Here is an 18,737-nt window from a genome sequence, read left to right on the forward strand (position 1 = left end):
TTTATCATAGACATTCATGGTTCAAACAAACAAGAGAATTATTTGGAAATGATCAAATGGCAACATTAGAGAGAAAATACTTACATACTTGTGGGTAGCTAAACTTCTATACCTGATGAAGCAGTTGTGAACCCAAAACTATGCAAGTATCAAAGAGGGTGAAAAGATAATATTCCCTAGAACATCAGAACATTACAAAATATAAAATTATTAGTAAAAGTTGAGTCAATGGAGGAGGTGGCCAATATATACAGATTTGTTTCTTTTTGTATACTTGCTCCAAAGGAGAGTTTTTATTTCTAAGTGTAGTTATAACGATGAGTTATTTTGAGATATTTACTGTAAGAGTTCACATAAAGATTGAATATTGTATGATTATCTTTTGCGGTATAACCAACCATCCAAAACTTGGAAGTTTATAACATCTATTTAATTTACTGCATAATTTTGTGGGTTGGTAGAAATAATTGGGACATCTGAAGTGACTGTTTTGGTTGGGGTTAGCTTGGCTTAAACTGAGTGATGTAGGATGGTCTTTTGTCCCGTTTTTGGCAGATTGGTCTGTGAGGGGCTCAGTTGAATGGCTTATCTTGGTTTCACGTGGTCTCTCATCCTTTAGTAAGCCAGCATAGGTTTCTTCTCATGTCAGTCTCAAAGTTCCAAAATGCAAAAAACAGAGAGAGCAAGCCCTAATATGGTTGTGCTTTCCATTTCCAAGGATTCTACTTGTGTTGTGCTTGCTGGGAGACTGAGGATGTTTGTTTAGAAATAGACATCATGCTGAAACCTGAGGATGAATAAGAGACACACTGAAGAGGAGTTGGGGTCCAGAGCTGTAGGTTTAAAGTTAAGAGGAGTTTGAGGAGAGTCTGATTTACATGAGAAGATTTTTGCTGTGACTAAAGCATGAGGAAAATGATAGAAAGTTGTAAGAGGTGAATATGGAGAGGAAGGCAAGGGGTAGACAATGGAGAGGACTGAGGCTATATTTTATGAACAATGGGAAATCAGTGAAGGGATTTAATAATAATATATAATAGTAAAATCAGGCTAGTATTCTAGGTGAACACCTTCAGCTATAGTTGAAGATTTGATTAGAGGGGAGCAAACCTGTAGTTAGACTAATTAGAATGTTGTAGCAACTTCTTGCCTTAAAGTCAATTTTTGTCATATGTTAGTTCAGCTATTTTTTTTCTCTTTTGGTTATTGTTTCCATGGTCTCTCTGTTTTCATCCTTTTCCATCCAACTTATCTATAACTTTATATTTATGATGTATTGCAGATAAGCAAAAGACAGTTTTGTTTTTTTCTTACTAAGTCTGATAATATTTATTTTTAATTGAAATATTCAATCAATTCACATTTAATTTAATTAAAGATGTATTATATTCAAATATACCTGCTTACCAATTTTTATCTTTTTTTTTGTCTTTTTATTCTCCATTCTTGGATGATTTCTGGTTAATCAAATAGTTTTTTATTCTATGTACCTCTCTAACATCTTGTTAATTATACTTACTATTTTTTCAATGGTTACCTAGAGATTTCAGCATGTATCTTTGAGTTATTAGAGTCCTTTTTAAATGAGTCTCTATTTAAATTCTTTTTAAAATTTTCTTCTTCAGTTAATGTGTTTTTGAGATGTCTTATTTTTAGAAAGTTACACTGTTAGAAACTATTTTCTGAATGTTATCTGTGTGAAAAGTGTTTTCAGGACACTAAATGAGTGCTTTTTCAACAAATCACAATGCATGTACTTTGCAAAAATTAAACATGTACACATTTTTAGAAATATTTTATTTATTAATATTAGAAAGAGGAGAGATTGAGAGAGAAGGGGTGGGTAGAAGTGGGAAACATCAACTCATAGTATATAGTTGCTTCTCTTATGTGTCTTGACTAGGAAAGCCTTTATCCTAGTCACTTTATCCACTGAGCCACCATAGGTCAGATGACATGATTTTACTCTTACAGATATTGATCAATTTACAATCTATGCAACTTATGACCATTCAACTTTACGACCACAATCATTAGCCACAACTGCTCCATGTCTGGCAGCGCAAGCGTTGCCCAGCTGAGTGTACGACAGTGCGGACCAGCTTCCGGCAGCACTACCATCTCCGCATGCACCATTTCAACTGTTATCCCAGACTCGGTACAGCAATTTGTGTTTTGTGTCTTGGATATTTTTCATCAAAGCCCTCCCAAGATGTCTTCTAAGAGGAAATTGTCTTTGTCTATGCCTCAGCCTGCCAAGAAGGAAAGAAAAGCCATTAATCTCGACATGAAAATGAATGCAGCATAGATTCCCCAGCTTGAGTGCAGGGGTGCTGGCTTGAGCATGGGATCATAGACATGACCCCATGGTTGCTGGTTTGAGCCCAAGGTCACTGGATTGAGCAAGGGGCCATTCGCTCTGCTGTAACCCCCTGATCAAGGCACATATGAGAAATACATCAATGAACAAGTATGAAGGAGGAAAGAAAGTGAATGTGATCGCACGTTTATGAAAAAACCAACTCTGGTAAACCCAACTGCTGCCTCAGATGACAACATCAACGATCCGCAGCCAAGACCAGAGGCCAATAAAATGTTTTGTACATGTTTATATATTTTGATGTTTTGCAATTGGGAAAATGTTTCCTATGGTATTTTTTACACCTGTATTTTGTATTTTTGTATGCATCTGTATTTTGTAATTTTGTATTTTTTGCAAATATTAAACCAGCTGTACTGGTAATGCAGTGTTTTATTTAAACCTGACTAATATAAAAGTAAGAAGCAAAATGGTGTAGAGATGATACAAATGGCATAAAATGAACAGAAAATTATGATGTATAACAATAATGAAAGAAAATTATGATAAAATATGACTTAAAGATTTTTATAACATCATTTCACAGTACTGTACATATAGCCTACTCAACTTATGACCAAATCATGTTATGACCAGTCTGTCGGAACCAATTGTGGTCATAAATCGAGCACTAGCTATATTGATAATTCAGTATTTATATAGATTTACCCTATTTTTACCTTTTATGTTGCTTTTTATTCCTTCCTGTGTTTTTGTGCTTTCATCTGGGATCATGAAGATTCCCTTTTAGTATTTCTTTTAGTGAAGGTCTGATGGTGATAGATTCTCTCAGGTTTGTTTGTTTTTTTGTTTGTTTGTTTTTTGTTTTTTGGGGGTTTTTTTGGTTTGTTTTTTTTATATGTCTTTAGCCTCCATTTTTCAAGTATATTTTACTGGGTATAGAATTTTAGGTTGTTATTTTTTGAAACTTTAAAGATGTACTTCCTGCTAGAGATGCCATTTAAGGCAGAAAAAGGGAGAGAAACAGCCTGATTTCTCACTTCCTTCTGCTCACCATCCTCCTGAGTGCCTTCCATTGCCTGCATGCATCCAGAAACACATAGGTACCAGAGTCCTGGAAACACAGCCAGCTGACTTCAGTCCTCTTGCGAGGGACCTCAGAAAAGAAAAGGCAAGGAATGGGTCTGAAAGCAGGCAGGGCATAGGCCCGTGGAATAGCTAACATTTATAAAGTGTTTCCTTCATCTCATGCACCATGCTAATCATATCACATAGTGTATTCATTAAGATAGACTAGGTTATGCTGCTGTCAAAAAATATCTCATGGTTTAATGACCACAAAAACGTATTTCTCATTGATTGGCTTCAAATAGGCTGGTGGCAGGTTCTGCTCCATACACAGGGACCCACACTGATGGCAGCTCTTTAATCTTGTAAGAACATTATCTAGAATATGTCACCTATTTAGTTGCCACAGAAGGTGAAGAGATTCTGGAAAATTATGCCTAGGTTCTTCACTTTTCCTCAGAGCTCAAACAGTACTAGCCACGTGGCTCCCCCTAACTGTATAGATGCTAGGAAGTGTTGAGGAGCACATGGAATATTTGGTGAGCATGACCATCTTTGTTACTTATGGATTATCTCATTTAATACCCAGCTGACAAAGTCTGAGGCCACACTCCATAGGCCAGTGGAATTTATTTTTCTAATGGGTCCCCACCACCAAGTAATTTCTGGGAATTCTTCACTCTCTCCAGGAGGTCACTTGTCACCTCCACTAGCCATCTTTTCCCCAGATGCTACGTATGACCCAGCAGGCAAGTCAGCTCTTACAGTTTATCTTTGAAATCTCTGAATTATAACAATCTCTCCATCCCACTGTTCATGCTCCCTTAACCTGTGAGAGCATGCATAGACCAGACAGCAGTATCCAACAAAATTCTATGGCTACAAGAAGGGAATTACAGCACAGAAGAGGAAAACTTAGATGTTAGCTATGCTTCTGCACCTACGTTGTATCCTTTAATAAGTGGTTTCCTTCTGGCTATGACCTTTTCTTGGACTCCTCAGCCCACTGTGACACTTATAGAGGCCAGCCCATAATGGCATTTTTGCATGTCCTCCTACTTAAGAGGAAAGACTTGTTGCTGGCATTTAACAGAAGAGAATTACTCCTTTCCCTTGGTTTTACAATTTTTTCCCCCAGGGGAAAATTCGGCTCTCACCTACAGTGTGTGGTCTTGTCCTAAGAACTCAGACAGAGCAATCACAAAATTTGACATTTGATTTCCCAAAATCTGGACTGTACCACCTGAAATAACAACACCACATGTGGATTTTCAGCACAAAGTAGACTTTGGCACTTCCCATCTGTCCTACCCCCAGCTTAAGGTAAAGATATGCCTCCCCTTATATTTTGTCATTATCTGGTTTTGCTCCTGATCCCTAATGAATAATTTTAAGATAGGACCCACTATGTGTACATAGGCATGCAGGGGTGGGCAAAAGTGGGTTTATAGTTGTAATACAAATAAATAATATAATAATTGATAAATAATAATACAAGAATAAACTCTGTGTTTCATATACTCACAACTGCAAACCTACCTTTGCCAACTTCTATATACATATACAAATATATCCCAGGAACAAAGAATAAAGTACAGAGATCAATATGTTTAAAAAATTGACATGTAGAAAAAAATACTTTCAAGGGTACAATCCTGCTAAAAATACACCAATTTGCATTGTTAAACAAAATATATAATATGTCGATTCAAGGCATTTACATCTAAGTTAGTGGCTGACAGTCTTCCTAAAAATGGTATGTGCACATTTGCTTTACCTTTTTCTCAAAAAAGGATCCTCTCCAATTTTTTTGAGGAAGTCTTTTACAAAAATAATTAAATGTCTTTACCGGTAAAGATAAAAAAATTGCTAGAAACTTTTAAAGGACACCTCGCTGATTTTAGAATGACTGTCCCGTGGGACATCTCGCTGCCTGGGGAATGGGTACCCAGGAGCAGGAGCAGGGGTGAAGGGATATGTGATTGTTGTATTCTGAGGAACTTTATGGTTGCAAACAGTTGTTTCTATTTATGCTTTGCAGGCTTACAAAAAGGAAAATTTCAGTCATGTAACTAAAAGAGTTCTAGAGCATCATAGTTCAATAAAAATATAATGTGAGCCACATATGTATTTTTTAATTTTCTAGTAGTCACATGAAATAAGTAAAAAAAAAAAACGGCAAAATTTATAATAGTAGATTTTATTTTAAAATGTATATAGCATTTATTTTCAATCTAAATGTAAAATTTAGTAAAAGAAATATACTAACACATCCAAAGGGTTTAACAGCCCCATGTGCCTGGCGGCTCCCAGACTGGAGTGTGTAGGTCCGGAGGCACAGCTCGATGCAGTCAAATGCAATATCCCAATCCATTCCTCTCTCCAGTTTCTCCCTCTGCTTCTTTTCTGTTGGCTTCATTCTCAAAAAGGCTTTGTCTTCTTGGTGGCAAAATGCTGTAGCAGCTCCAAGATACATCTTTTCAGGTTCAGGGCCTGTGTTAAAGGGAGCTTCTCTCTCCTCAACAGTGAGAAAAAAAGGCGTGTGTTCATTCCTACACTTGATCTTAACCCGAAGGCCGAGAAGTGATATGTGTCCATTCCTAAAGCAATTTTTGGAGCAAAGAGAATTGAACAAAGTCCTTAATCACGTGACCACCCTAAATTCCATCCCTTGAAACTATGCATGCTGAGACTAAGGACAGGGAAAGGTCTTCAGAGGCAAAGCAGGTGCTGTCACCAGAAGAGTGGCTGGTGCCAGAGAGAGAATACTGGAACAGAAGCAAGCAAAGGCGATCAGAGGTCCTCTTCCATCAGCCAGCAGAGTGCAGATGGGAACTGGAGCCCAGGTGTTGATCTAACCTTTCAGGGTATGCAGAGAAGGGGTGAGGACAGCAGAACCTCCAAAAACTTCCCTATTCCAGGGCTGAGCAGAGGGAGAGGAGGCTGAAAAGGGGGGAGAGGAGCCAGGAGCTTGATGAGACAATGATGGGAAACAGCTCACCCATAGAAACCAATGTGAGAAACTGTTGTGAGAGTCGATGGTGTTTAATGCTTCCAAGAGTCAAGCAAGAGAAGTACCAAAATTCAGTGGTTCTCAACCTGTGGGTCGCGACCCCGGCGGGGGTCGAACGACCAAAACACAGGAGTCGCCTTAAGCCAAGCACAAACATTTTTATAGTAAACTAAAATAATATGCATTGTAGAGTTGAACTGGGTTTAAACACGAATTCAATACTACCTTGAGCAATACAACTTTTAGCAAGTTACTTGGTTTCCCTGCCTTCGTTTTCTCATTTGTAAAATGAAAGTAATAATAATGCTGATTTCATACATATGGTAGAAGGAGTAAATGAGATGATGAATGTAGTCAGTATGTAGTAAACATAATTATTATCCTGTTCCTCTTCACTAGCTGTTGGTGAATGAGCCATACTGTTTCTTTTTTCTGTGCTTTTGCATTTTGCTTTAGAATGTTTCCTCCTTCTATCATCAGCACAGTGAATTTCTGCAAGATCCAAACAAAAGCGACTTTCTCACTGTTGCTTGTCTGTCCCCCTGCCCCACGAATGCCTTTGCAGATGAGCAGGGCTTTGCCATCCTGGTTCTTTGTTGCCCTTGAATTCCACTTCTGTATGCTGACCCACACTGCCTATTTCCAATGGTGATCCACGCTGCTCTCCACCCAAAAGGCTACCTGTCTGTACTAGAGTGGAGGTACTATCCCTGACAGGTATCAAGCCTTTCCATCTGTAATACTAGGAATTCAGTCTTCACATTTCAGGGACTTTCCCTTTTGAACTGTTTAGACTTCATCGTTTGCATTTCTCTTTCTTGCTTTTTCTGTTCCTATTGGTGACAGACAGCACAATTCTGTGCAGCACTGAAAAGCTGGAGGTACAGTTTCCCATGTGTTGCCTTCAGATGACAAATGTATCCTGCTGATGCCTTGGGCAAAATGCCTCCTCCAAAATGCCACTGTCTGTGCACACTTCCTCCTACAGAACTCGAGCTGTGGTTTCAGGGTGAGGGGTTTTATGGACAGAAAGAAAAGTTGAGTTTCTCTCTTCCAGATCACTCAGAAGTTCTCTTCTCTCTGGCTACTTTCTGTAATCCACTCTATAGTGCCTCTCCTAGTCCTTTCTGCACCTTCCGCACTCACTCAGCTGCCGGCTGAATCAGCTTACTGCTTCTCTGCCGCTTTTGTGACTTAACTCTTTCTTGCCATCTTGTAAGTGATGATAGTGACTTGTCTGTGACACAGAAGAGGCGTAAGGGGCTCAAGAAGGCTTCTAGCTTTGTGTTTTGTATAACATCTTTGTGTCCTCTTTTTGATACATTTTGCCTTTTAATTAGTTTAAATGAGAAGAATAAAGACCTAGTGTATTTATATACTCTGACTTTCTTCACACATTCCTCCCACTTGGGACAAAACTTGGTTTATCTGCATTCCTGTCTCCCAGAAGCTGGGGTACAGCTGTGCAGATGGAGGCAGAGGGTTAATTCCTGGAAATAAACAATCCTCACCTTTCAAACCATGTCACCATTTTAGTTATTATCATTTTACTGAGTACTCAAAGCACTGCTATTGAGATGGCATTGCTTAGAAACTGTTGGAGAGATGGATGGATGGATCAGTGGGCACAAAGTTAGACAGATAAATAGGTAGAAAGAAAGAAAGAAAGAAAGAAAGAAAGAAAGAAAGAAAGAAAGAAAGAAAGGGAAAGGAAAGGAAAAAAGAAAGAGAGAGAGAGAGAGAGAGAAAGAAAGAAAGAAAGAAAGAAAGAAAGAGAAAGGAAGGAAGGAAGGAAGGAAGGAAGGAAGGAAGGAAGGAAGGAAGGAAGGAAGGAAGAAAAAGAGGAAAGGAAAAGAGGGAAAAAAGAAAAAGAAAGAGTATGGACACAGCAAATTGACTGTATTTCTGAGACTAAATATTTTGCTATGTAGATGTGTTTATATCTTGATGGGGATTTCTTTATATTCTGGAAACCCAGAAGATTCAGAAAGACTCCTTGTTGGTGATGAGGCACAGACCAGAATGCATAGCACAGTGTCTGGACCATAGTGGAGGCACAATCAATGTTTGTGGGAGGGCCTAATATTCCAGTTGGCCTGTTCAAGTTCGAGCCAGCTCCTCTGTGCTCTGTCCTTGTAAACAGGCTCTCCCTGCTGTGGAGGCAAACCAGAGCTGACTGATGGATTTCACACAAAGCTGTTAATCCGTTAACAATTGGCTGTTAAAGTATGCTCATGGAAACAAAACTGAAAAACTAAAAAACCAGATTTGCAGTTGCAGTATAAAAATATCATTGCCATGCATTTGCAGAAAGAAGGGCCCTTCACAGATTGCAAATGTTATTTTCATACATAAGGAAAAATATACTGAATTTAATGAATTTGCTTTGACCATAAGCAAAATGGAATTCCAGAATTGGAGCACCAACTCAACTCTTTTTGTCACTGCTGTTATTCCTTTTTTCCCATTGAATCATTTGGGAAAAAAATGGGCTCCTAACTAATTGATCCAGCAGTCCTGCCACTTACCAGGTAGACCTTGGGCACTTCACTTAACTCTCTGAGTTTTGGTTTGCTCATGTGTAACATGGATGTAAAAATTCATATTTGTTGGGTGATTGTATGAGATGATGTGTATAAAATAATTAGTAGAGTGCCTGGAACACAGAACAGATACTCAAAAATAGCAGAACTTGCTACCATGGTTGTTGATATATTGCTCAATATTGGGTGGGCTCAAACCCCCTGTATTAGTCCTGACTCCAGAGAAACAGAACCATAAGATGTGTGTATATATATTGAATAGAGAAGGTTTTATTTTAAAGACTTGGCTCACATAACTATGGAGGCTGGCAAGTCCAGAATCCTCAGGGTGAGCTGGCAGGCTGGAGACCCAGGAGAGAGAGCGCCAATGTTGCAGTTCAAGTCCAAAGGCCATCTGCTGTAGAATTCACTCTTGCTCAGTAAATGTCAGGCTTTTAGCTGATCGCACGAAGCCCACCCACATTATGGAGGGCAATCTGGTTTACTTAAAGTCCACTTATTTAAATACCTATCTCATCCAAAAACACCCTAATCTGAACATCCAGAGTAGCATTCGAGCACACACCTAAGCATGGTGGCCCAGCCAAGTCAATACATTAAAATGAACTATCACACCCCCTTTTCTTTATTACCTAACATTGCATCGGGTGCCAATAGCCTCCTGATGGGTCTCTCTGCTTCCTTCCAGTGCATTTATAAATAGTAGCAAGAAACAAAACGTAAATTCTTTCTCTCTCATGCTTAAATCCAATGAACTCCCATAGCACTTAGAATAAAAGCCAGTTTCTTAACAGGGGTTTATAAGGCATTATATGACCTGACTTTCTCTGACCTCACTTTTCTAGAACCATCAGCTGTTGATTTCCCCCTGTGCTACTTAAGGCAATGCCACCTGTTGTAGCTGATAAAACCTGGACTCTCTGTGGCTTAATATGACACAGGTTTACATCTTACAGTGGTAGGCAGCTTCTGACACGGTTTCCAATGACACCTGCTTCCTGGTATTTATGCCCTAGTGTAATCTCTTTCACTGAATGTGTGCCTGATCTAGTGACTTGCTTCTAGCAAGTAGAATATAGTACAAAGATGGGGTGTCATTTTCATAATTAGGTTGCAAAAGACTGTGATTTCCGTCCTGCCAGCACTTCCTACCCCTGGTTCCTTGTGTTCTCTTGCTCCAGTGAAGCCAGCTTGAAGGGCCCATGTGGCAAGGAGCAGAGGGCAACCTCTGGCCAGCTACCAGCAAGGAACTGAGGCTCAAAGTCAAACAGTCCTTGAGGAACTACATCCTGCCAATAGCTACAGAAGTAAACTTAGAAGCAGATTCTTCCCCAGTTGAGATATTAGATGAGACAACAAACTCTGAGCAAATTTTTGAATCATGCACAGATTTCTGAGTCACAGAAACCATGAGATAATAAATGTGTGTTGCTTTAAGCCACTAAGTTGTGGGATAATTTGTTATATAGCAATAGAAAATTAAAACACTCACATAATATACTCAGTTTGTAGCTGGGAATCAGGGCTCTCCAAAGACTCCATGCAGTCATTCAGGAACCTGGATGGATGGGAACTCGATGGCCTTCATCAAATGACTTCAAGGTCATTGGTTGATGATATTCAGCCAGTAGATGGAGGAAGTGAAAGGCGGGACACTGAGTCTGGCCTACATTATCATATGATCACAACTGCGTCAGATGGCCTCACCTGTCAAAGTGGGCTGGGCAATGCTATCTCTGATTAGGCAGCCACTTTCCAGCTGCAAATCAAAATATTGAAGTTTGTTGAGGAGATAGCAGGCCTCAGCCATATACTTAGCCCTGCTTTTTCTCAGCAGCATGACACGTTACACTCTGTCCTCCCCTTAGGGTCTCTGCTCTTCCTTTGAAATGAAGTGCTTCCCCAGCAAGGCTAGCTCCCACTCATGACACCTCTTTCCCCTGGGCAGGTCTTCCAGAGTATCTTGCATAGAATAGCCTCCCTGCTCCAATATTTTTAGTCTCAGCCCTTTATTTGTTTCCATTATAACAGTTGTCACAGATTGTGATTATATAATAAGGCATTGTTTTTCACTGTCTCCTCTGCTCAAGTGTAAGCTCTGTGAAGGCAAGAACTGTATTGGTTCTGTTCATCACCATATCCTGTCCCTAGCATGATGCTGGTGAAGAAGTAAATGGGCAGCTAAAATAGGGCTTTAACAACAATTAAGTGATATACTTCCTGAAAATCAACCAATGTAACGAGGGAAAAAATATTCTCTTCCAGTACCTCTCAGGAAAATACCTTGACAAACTGCTTGACAAACCAAGAGAAGCAATGTGCTCTGTCTGAAGGAAGTGGGGGGTTTTGGAATTTTGCTCTTGGGATGACGAGAGAAAGGAGTAAAGCAGGAGAAAGGAGAGAGGAGACCAGTAGGCCAGTCAGACATCAGGAGTCAGTGTTTCTTTCTCAGTGGCAGGACTAACATGGATGGGAAGATGTTTACTATGTGAATTGCAATGTGATCCAGAAATACCCATTATCTATAATGTTTTAGTAGGATCTACCTTATCCATGTGCACTTTAAGTGAGAGGAAAGTGTGTGTGTGTGTGTGTGTGTGTGTGTGTGCGCGCGCGCGTGCATGTGCATGTGTGTACAGTGCTACTTGAAATTAGGAGAGGGCTGCCTTTTGCACTTCGGCTGACCCAGTGCAGAATGGAGCTAGCAGGTGCAGAAGCACAGTCCAAAGGCAGAGGTCAGTCTTGAAAATTTAAGTCTCTAAGAACTCACCAAGACCTTTGTAAATCTTTCAGACTTCCCATAGGGTGTGGAATAGTTTAAGCTGTCCACAGTGGATTTTAAGGGTGTGGGGGATGCTAGCTGACACATTTCTCAGCAACCTTCTGATTTTCATCACCATCATGCTCGTGCCTAACTGGGGAGGACCTTTGCCAGCCCCACTTGAATAGAGGTAAGATTGTGTAACTGGTTCTGGCTAGTGGAACATGAATAGAGGTGATATATTCCACAACAGGCCTGACATGTGAGTAAACCTCCCTGCGTTCTTCCACTTTCCTTTTCTCCATTTACCTGCCTGGTATTAATGTTCGGGGTGACCTCAGAACCTATACATTAAAATAGCAGAGTATCTGTGAGCCCCGGCTCCTGGATGTCTGTGTGTTCTAGAGATTTAAGATGTAGGTGAGAAGATCTCTCCACAAAGAACAGGAAAAGCAGATGCTTAGTCTTAACCACAATCCTTGCCTATATGTGCCTTATGTACTTGCAGGAGTTAGACAAAGGACACAGTCATATAAAAATCATATGGGCAAGCCAAATTCTTGGCAAATAGTGCCCCAAGAGCCTTTAGAACCAGGGGAACTCATTCACCGTCTTATCCCCGAAGGGATCAGCTTGTTGTAAGTGAACCATTTCCAGTGGTCTGTTAAAACTACTCAGTAGGTGTCAACACCTCTCTGCATGGGTTTATAGTTCCTCCTCTGGGAGATGTCTGAGTCTCCCCAGCATCTTTTATAGAGAGCAATGAGATAAGGAAATGAAGTGGTTCCCACAGAGTAACCTTCTCACATAAGTCTGGAGAGGAAAAAGGAAGGTGGCCATTCTTAGCTATTGTCTTCTCCTCATGCAGAAGTGTTGGGAGTCTCTGCAGAGGGCAATGAAGTCAGCAAGATGTGCTCAGTCTTGGGACATCTTGAGTTAAGCCAGTGAAATGCCACACTATTCCAGGATGGAGGGAGAGCAGAAGCTGTGGCTTCTCATGAGTCGATGGCCCCAAACAAACCTCAAAGTGGACAACACCAGAGTGACTTCCTGAGAGTTCAGGGACCCAATAGACTTTGCTTTTTCCATAGAAAAATTTCATGCCTCTGCAGTAGGGATCCTATTTAATTTTTTCTTTTGAAATGTACACCTTGTGGAGAGAGATCTATGCCATATCCTCTCTTCATTGAATAAAACACCTTGGAGGCAGCTTGGCAGGATCCTGGTTCAAGAGCATCTTTTTGGAAGCCAGAATTGTGATTTAAAATTAAAGGAAAAGAACCAGCGTTTCTCCAACTTCTCAGTTCCGAGAAAGCATTTGTCTTCATCAGCCTCACCCAGACTAACAGTCTGTGCTCAGGAAAGACAGATGTGTCCTGCAGGTCTCCTCTGCCCGCACGTGATGGAGGCGCTGTGCATCATACCTGGCCCGTGAACAAACAGAGGATAGCAGCTCCCATTTCACAAACACATCCATTCACTTGGAGGACTGTCTTTCTCTGGCTGAGGGAGCAGAATGCCCATTACAGTGTATTCTCTGTGTCCCCAGGCTTTAATATATCTCAGAGCTGCTCTCCTCAGCATTCCACATTATAAAATCAATCTCTATTTAAGTAAGAGGGGGATATTTATTTCTTAATTTTTTAATAATGTATTTTGTGATTTGTTATCACTTCAGTGTTATATTATTTATTTATTGTGCCTATAGGGTGCACTGCTGCTTGGTAATAGAGGAGCTGGGAAAACTTGAGACCTAAGCAGAAATGAGTTCAATAATATTGCTGCACTCTAGGACTTTATCCAAAATTAACAAAAGAACAAAAGTGCAAGGCAACGATAACCTATCGGACAGCATTTAGGGACTGTGTAGAGAGTGGTGATGGGGCTTTTAGAAGAATGCCCGGCCAAAGGGAGTGACACAAATGGATGGACTGTTTTAAAATTCAGAACGACATTTTATAAACCTCATAAAACTGCATTTACTCTGTTCTTGGGGCATGTGTGTGCGTATGAGTGCGTGTGTGTTTATTTAATGTTTCACTAAGGGAAAAGCTGTCCAAGGACTTGATTGAACTTGCATGGTTTTCCCCATTCTCTTGCAAATCATATAGGAAAGAATGGTGATGAACATAGCCTGGGACACAGACGGCTTCACTTTGATTCCAAGGCCAGCTGACAATTTGTTGAAAAGAAGGGAGGTCTTTAAATGGAAAAAAGGGAATGGTTTTATTTGTTTGTTTTTTGTCACTTATCACACAGCATAAAATGTGCTTCTTACACTTAATTTCTGTCTCCCAAAGTTAGTCTTAGGAAGTAACCACAGTTTAAAATTCTCTATTCTACATACAAGTGATGTCATCAAAATTGGGGATATCTACATAAAAATCAGGGTTAAATTGACATGCTTAACTCAAAACACTTCTATACTTACAAGACATTACTCAAGTCATATTACTAATGGTATGATACTAATTATGGCCAATACCCTCCAACAATTTGGGTTTCTTTAACTCTCTTACTAAACCTGATGTGCATTTCAGGAAAATTACATCATGCTGATGACACCATTTGACATTAAGCAATAAATAAAGGCAGCAGGGAACACTTGCCCTTGGTGAAGAGATGCCATCTCTAGTCAGTCAGGCAGTCAGCCAGTCTGTCAACAACATTTATTGAGTGCCTAATGAGAGAAGTGTCACAGGACAGAGAGGAGACATGGGCCCTGGCCTTGAGGGGCAGCCAGGACAGCGATGGAGTCAGAGACAAGGCAGGAGGCATGACTCCAGAATGCTGGAAGAGCAGCATATCAGCAAGGGACCCAGGGGGATGGGTCCCTCACATTTGGGAACACCAATGGCAAGGCAGCTCGTGCTAAGGTCCTTTTTATCAGTGAGTTCATGGGATACTCCAGCAGCACTGGAGGAAAGTGGCCTTAACTTCTCCTAGTTACGTTGAACTCAAACGAGTGGTCAAGGAGCAGAAAATCCAGTGTCTGGGCACCTTATCCATCACTTGGGAGGTCAGAGGGCACTGAAAACTGGTAGGGGAAGGCAAGTGAGAAGAGAAAGGCTTCAACTACAGCTGATCTAGACTCCTTCCCCTTTCAAGTCCATTAAGAAAATGTAAGTTTTCAAAGAAAAGAAAGAGCTGTAAAATTACTGTTTCAAGATTTGGTTGAGGAGATGATAAAAGAATCGCAACATGCACATTTGGCTTTAGCACCTGTTCGGTTCTGTCCTATTTTTGTGATTTATGCTAGTAGAAGCAAATTTATGGCTGGATGCCTATGTAATCTAGTAACTTCTCAGTAGCATAGCAGGGCAGAGCCTGCTGACTCTCCCTTCTGTTTTCCTTTATGGTGCAACTTAGGGTGCTTCTCTTTAATGGGCTGCAAATCTTCATCTGCTTCCTGTGTGTTCTGAGACAGACCCAGGAAGACAAAGGGTAGAACAAACTCACACACTGTTATCTTGTTGTAGAGATGGTTCCTCCTGTAAACTCTCACTAACCCCATTTTGGGCCCTATGGACATGATAGCACAGAAGCAATAGTAACTGGCCCTTGAAAATAGATAAGAGCCATGAAGCCATAAGAAGCCATAGACAGGTTAAAAGAATAGACATCCTCTATCAATAAGCTGGTTATTCAGTCTTGACAAAGCACATGCAAAACTTGGTTTTCCTCTTTCTCTCTTTTTTTTATTCAAGTGACTCATTTGGAAGAAGTAAAGGTGGACAGAATGACTGTGTTCTGCTCAGCCAGATTCAGCCTCAGGAAGCCAAGTCATAGCTCACATGGATGGGAAGTGAGGCCTTCAAAAGTTGGATGTATGCCCTGGCCAGGTTTCCCACTGGGTAAGCTTCATAATAGCATGCCAGAGGTTGCAGATTTGACCCCTAGTCAGGATACATACAAGAAGCAGCCAATGAGTACACAACTAAATGGAACAACTAAGTAAAATGACCAGTTGATGCTTCTTTCACTCTTTCTCGCCATTCCTCCCTCTCTGTGTCTCTCTCATTTTCAAATCAATGGAGGAAAATGTTTTTTAAATGTTGAGTATAACATAGTCATATTTGCCTTCTAGAAGACTTGAATATGGGATGCACTGCTGATTCTTTATTTTCAAATGCAATATTTCCAAATAAATTTCTTCCAAATTAAATACGCTTAAATTTTAGTATGAATGAATTAGGCCATTTATTTCTTAAACAAATACACATAGATCATTTACCTTGGGTCTAATAGAAGACCAGGTATTGGGAGTATAGAAAAGACTGTTCTGCTCAGAGTGCTATCCCAGTGCTCCATCTATGGGGAGGAGCAGGCTGATCAAGAGCACAGAGCACAGTGTGATACCTGTGTGTGGTAGATGTATGGTCAAGGTGCCATGGCTGTCCATCGGTGGGGGAGAATGCTTCATAGTAAACATGCAGACTGACTCTAGGACAGTATAAAAGAAAGTTAATGAGAGATTCCAAGATGGCAATGAAATATCAGACGTTCCAACTGCCACCTCCCAGGACCAAATCAGATTACAACTTAATTTAAGAAGAATGATCTTGAAAAACCAACTTTGGACTAAAGGACGAGAAGTCTATAACCAAGGATCACAGAAAAAGCCACACTGAGACTGAAAGGAAGGGCAGAGACTTGAACAGGGCTGCCCTGCTCCCAGGAGCCAGTGGCAGCAGAGGGTCCAAAGGGACTCTCACTGAGGGGAGGGTCACTCTGAGAGGTGTGGGAGCTCAGCCCAGGCCAGGAGGCCCAGAACCTAGAAGAGGTGCCCAGACAGCATTTGGTGGAGAAAAGAGCCATGTTTCTGTCTGTAAGAAAGAGACATACCTCTCAAAGATGCAGGCTTTGTCTTAAAGGGCCTGCTCAGAAAACCTTGTTCATAACCACTTACCTGGAGCTTCTGCGGGGGTTGAGGGGGAGAGCTGAGAGGATTGGAGTTGCCTGAGGAGAGTATAAAGTTGGAGGCCCAGGGAGAGATACTGTGGGGGACGGCCACCAGAACCCCTGTGCTAAGTCATTCTTCAGTACTGTAGTCACCATCTCTCTTGGGCAGAGTGTCCCCTCTGTGTGGCATCAGCCTGAGGAAAAGCAACTGCTCCATTCTTGGGAGTCTCTCCTACCCCAGAGTCATGGTGACAGGTTGTTCTGAGAGGCCAGGAAGCAGGGTGCCCGTCAGTGACTCGGCTTTCTGGTGTTGAGACTACGGTGTTCCCCCCACATACTCCCGACTCTAGGACTGGTGCTTCCACCTCACAGAAGACTCAGTAGAAACTGTACAGAGGGTGGGCAGATTACGCCTCTGGGTCTCAGAGGCTGCACCCACTGGACTCCTGGGGCCACACCCTACTGAGGTCTGTGAAAAAAATCTGGACAGACTGACACCTGCGGTCGAGGGGTGAAGCAACACCCACCACTCTTTCTAATCCATGAATTGCAGCAGATGCTAGACTCTAGCCAAAATTTTTTCAGTGGCTAAGACCAACAAGCAGCCAGTAGACAGAGGCTGCAGGAGGTGGGATATAGGAAAACATGGCCTTTTAAGTGGACCTTGCCCCAGGCTCACTGTGGGTAAAAGCCAGCCTAGGAGTGCAGCTTTGTATTTCCATGTGCACCTGAGCCCAGTAGAGGCAGCCACAAACTCTGGATTGCTTGTAGCTCCAAGAAGGTTGCTGAGGACCAGTCGTGAATCTGGGCCTCCCACTGGACTGCACCAGGTTCCTGCCAGGGAGGCCCAAGGCTGGCACATCCAGGGGCCAGCTGTGGAAAGCATTGGTTCAGGACCTAACAGGCCTTGCTAGAGTTGTATCCTAAGGAAAAGCATCTCACACCTGGCCCAGCTGAGGCGAGTTCCATTCTCTGTGATCAGCCCCAGCACAATGGTTCTTGTGCATTGGATAGGATGGTGCTTCACAGTCAGCTGGCCTGGGCACCAGATATCCTCCCCTGCTTGACCAGATTCCACATGGAGAAGGGAGAGAGTCTTGGAGCATGGACATTTATCGTGTGGATCCTTGTGAGTCTATCGTTGGCTCTGGTCGAGGGGCTTAGCCACCTTTGGGTGGGGCACAGTCAGCCTCAGGAGAGAACTCTTTCAGTCTTCCTACCTGAGAATGGGATCTCAAAAGATGAAATAACTACTGAAGAGGGGACTCTCAGCTACACTTGGTCTGAACCTGCTGCTCACATTGTTGGGGAGAAATAAAATTTGAGTATCCAGCAGTAGCTGAGGGATTAAGCTCTGGAGTAGGCACCAGATTCCTCATACTGAGCTCCTGACTAAAAGACCCCTGATGTAGGGGGTCTCACTAACATTGTATATAAAACCTCAGCTGCCCTATACCACCAAGCGTGAAAGCTGCAGAGGGGTTGCTGCAATGAGGCCAGTCTGAGCCCACACTGCAGTCATACTACAGAAGACTCTGTGGGAAGACCAGGCAGCTGCAAGAGGAAGAGCAGCTAAAAAGTGGAGACAAATCTTACAGAACTTGGGGCTTTTATGGAGCTGCTGTCATCTCTAAGCAGGAGGAAGCTGATCCTTATACAAACATTGGACCCTCTCAGACTACCCAGGCACAGAAAATGCAGACACAAACAGCAAAAAGTGCACTAACTGCTGACAGGTAGCCTACAGAGGGTTACAAACAACCGCTGACACCAATCCAAGTAGATCCAGAGCCAATAAAACTGGTAGTGGGTGGGAGACAGCACCAACCCTAGACTCAGCTACCTATGCAAGCAGCACACCCAAAGATAGACTCTAGTGGGCACCAAACACTGTGGCGAATAAATACGCCCAACAGGAGAGACATTGCAGTGTGTAATACTATGATCAAGGTTGACCCTTACAGCCAGCTAGCCTGAAGGGATAACAGTACCCACAAAAGAACCAACTGCGCCCTGGCCGGTTGGCTCAGCGGTAGAGCGTCGGCCTAGCGTGCGGAGGACCCGGGTTCGATTCCCGGCCAGGGCACATAGGAGAAGCGCCCATTTGCTTCTCCACCCCTCCGCCACGCT

This window comes from Saccopteryx bilineata, chromosome 1 (assembly GCF_036850765.1).
Source record: "Saccopteryx bilineata isolate mSacBil1 chromosome 1, mSacBil1_pri_phased_curated, whole genome shotgun sequence".
NCBI classification, from domain to species: domain Eukaryota; kingdom Metazoa; phylum Chordata; class Mammalia; order Chiroptera; family Emballonuridae; genus Saccopteryx; species Saccopteryx bilineata.